Consider the following 3,691-nt stretch of genomic DNA (forward strand, 5'->3'; position numbering starts at 1 on the left):
AAAGCTATTTTTCGTTTTCCATGTATTCAATTAACATTGGCTTATATGTATGTCGCTATACTTGATAATAATTCATCAGTCTACATAACCTTAAAACTGTAGAATTTATCTGAAACTTTGACTTCTGTAAGCCTTTAAAAATGTTGACCCCATTTGATCCCCTCGTACACAAGGTGATACTGATCTGGCTGCAGTCCTGAAAGAAAGCATGGAAAGTCCAACAAGGTCATCAAAAATGCGGAAATTTTTTAACGAGGATCTCAAGAAGCCAATTCCTTATTCAGCGGATAAGGCTTTAGCTTTCCTTCTTGAGCATAATTTTTCAAAAGAGCAGTATAATGCAATACGCGATGGAAGCAAAAAAAGRAACAGCTACATATGTATATCCTCATTATAGCAAAATTACAGCCGCAAAATTAAAATGTCGACCTGAGGGTATAGAAGCAAGTGAGACCCTAGCCAAAGTTCCGTTGCGAAATATTTTACAACATACGGCTGAAAAAATTATTGATATGCAAAGAGAAGTGTTTCAAGCTGTAATTGAAGCGGAAAAGACCAATTTTGTAAGCTCTGAATTGATATTAAGTTACGGATTTGATAGTAGTTGACCAGTGCTAGTCAATTTAAGCAAACATTTAATGAGCCAGGTTCGTCAAATAGCAGCGATAGCTCTCTATTGGCTACAACAGTCATTCCCTTAAGGTTGCTGCTCTCATCGGGTAAACCAATTTGGAACAACCGCACACCGCAGTCTGTAAGATTTTGCCGTCCCATTAAACTGGAATATATAAAAGAGATAAAAGAAGTGGTTTTAAAGGAGCACCTGGAATTAAAAAATGAGATTAATGCCTTGAAAACCCTAACAATATCAATTGGTGATGGAAAATCTGTGGAAGTATCCTTTAAATTATTTTTAACTCTAATTGATGGAAAAGTTTTAAACATTATAACTGGGACTAGATCAAACCGGGCTTGTTCCATTTGTGGTGCTACACTTAAGGACTTTATGAACACGTGTGATTACAAAAGTGAAGTATTTCATTTTATTTCATTTATTTAAAAGAGGAAACCTTAAAATTTGGAATTAGCCCCTCCATTTTTGGATTAGATTTTTTGAATTTCTATTACATTTAGGCTATAAATGCAAAATACAAAAGTGGCAGATACGAGGAGAAGATAAGTTACTTGTCTTAAAAATAAAAGTAGACATTCAAAACGATTTTTGGAAAAAGCTTGAACTTCGCGTAGATATGCCCAGAGTAGGAGGCTCCGGTTCCACAAATGGCGGCAACACTGCTTATAGATCTTATATTTCGTTTCAAAATAATTTTGATTTGTCTATAATGCAAGTTTGAAATCAATTCAAGCTAATTTGAAATATATTGCTTTCAAACAGCAAAACATTTTCAGGTGCTATATCCCTGGCTGCCAATGATTTCTACAGTCCATAAAGTACTAATACATTCAAGAGGAATAATAGAAAATACTGCACTTCCCATGGGGTTTTTGGAGAACAAGCTGCTGAATCGCGACATCAAATATAGAAAGCCGATATATTACATCACGCTCGTAGAAACAACCGCACCAATAACCTATTAGACATATTTAATAGGGCTATCAATGTATCAGATCCATTAATTTCCACATTTTTTTTAAGTAAACGCATTCAAAAGAGGAAACGTATCACACTTCCTCCTGAAGTCATTGAACTATTATGTTGCAGCGAACCCATAGAAGATTTTCAACTTAACAACCAAGATGATGAAATTAATGAAACTGAGGACGAACTTTTTAATTCAAATTTACATAATGAATTAGATTTATGTGATTAATTAATTGTTTCAGTGCAAATAAAATTAATAAATGAAACAATGTATTGATTTCATTAATGGCTGCAAAAGGAGTAATTTTAAATTTTGGTCGTTAGAGGGCTAATTTCCAATTTTCATAATACAGTTCCTCCTGCTTCTTACAGGTTTTGGTTTGAATAGCATAATTTTGAAATCGTTATCAATTTTGAACAGAAAAAACGCTCATTTGACCTAATGTGCACTGTGGCTTTAGACCTACATTGTTTGTCCTGAAAGTAATAGGACTGATATTCTTTGGCCGTTACAGTAGTAGAATATTTAGGAAACCCTAACGAACTGCCTGGGCTTTTGCATTGAGTCTTCCCTCATTCTATTGCATTCTTAATGTAATTTCTGTCATTCTAAAAGATTTCGCCTGCATATGTGTGGGTGAAAATGATAGGATTTGTTACTTGTAGGTTTGTAGGTCCGCGTGAGCAGGCTGAAGCGAATTCCAACGTCTCGTGCTCCCCGTTGTACCAGAATCTCCGGTGACACCTCGTAGTTGAAGCTATTATCTTTTGTGCTTCCATACATTTTTGGGCTGGTGCTTAGGGTTTGGAGCCCATATACATACCACTCATAAAAAAGTTTCTCTAATTCCCACCTTCTTCGCTTTAACAACTCACGCGCAAACGACCCTAACTTTCATTTTCCGACTAGTGGAGAAAACAGAAATGCAAATGAAACAACAACAAGCATGCACTTGCAGCGGTAAAACCACTGCTAGCAACACACGCCATCCCAACACAACATGTTGCGAATGCACTAGCACGCAGCACAGGCTTGGTTTAGAGTTAGATAGCCGAGCACAGAGCAGAACGTCGCCTAGCACCCGGGGGGCGCAGCAGAGCGGGAAACGGTATTGTCCTACCGGGCGACGATGTTACATCGCGGGAGACAATATTTAAGCACAAGTTGTAACTAAATGAAATTATAATTTTATATAAAGCCAAATAARTTACGATACTTAGAAAGCCCCAGTGTTTAAAATTGTATTGTGACGAACCCTGGACACAGCAAATATACCTCAGCAAACTATAAGAAAAAGCTTCGTTACAAGGTATTTTATGTGCGTCACATACTTAATGCTGACCCCGTTTACCCGGATAATAAGTGGAGGAACCGGCAACAATCTGGCCAAGGACATGCTTACATTCTTCCTAACCACATTCTGAACATGAAACCATTAATTATCTATATTGCGTTCTTCCCTGAACCCATACTGCTTATCCGACCACATACCCTGCGTTAGCACCTGAACCTGATCCACCATAACTCTTTCCAGCACTTTCCGAATTTATCACGGGACTTCAGGTAAGGAACAACCCTAGCCCTCGATTGTGGATTTGGTATCCAGACGAATGCCGGGATACCTTGCTACACCACATCGAGAAGAGGTATTCGCATACAGCCCTAGGATAAATCGGCTACTTCTCGCAAGTAGTAGTAGCTTATCCATGCAGCCCGGGTAAGTTATAGGGGCTCGTTATATTTGCAATAAAAATTGGCGACAACCATCCTACCGAACTTCCTTTCTATCGCTACACTATTGTAAAGAATCCAGCACTATGCAATCGTAGTTGGGTTCATTAATAACTATTGCGACCCCCAAGGTCCGTGAAGGCCTTAAAACCTCCAGCAAAACCCTAAAACACACAATTGGTGGTGTAGGGTTCCTAGGGCAAGACAATACCACACCCACTCTCAATCACACATTACGTTTAAAGAACCTTGGCAGTTTATATGGCCAATCCACCATATGAGTGTCTGCAAGGGCACGCTCAACAATGTCACACTAAATAATGCAGACAGCTGACAAACAAGTCTACTCTTCAATA

The sequence above is a fragment of the Bactrocera latifrons genome, unplaced genomic scaffold (assembly GCF_001853355.1).
Source record: "Bactrocera latifrons isolate USDA-ARS-PBARC rearing strain unplaced genomic scaffold, ASM185335v1 scaffold_662, whole genome shotgun sequence".
Lineage (NCBI taxonomy): Eukaryota > Metazoa > Arthropoda > Insecta > Diptera > Tephritidae > Bactrocera > Bactrocera latifrons.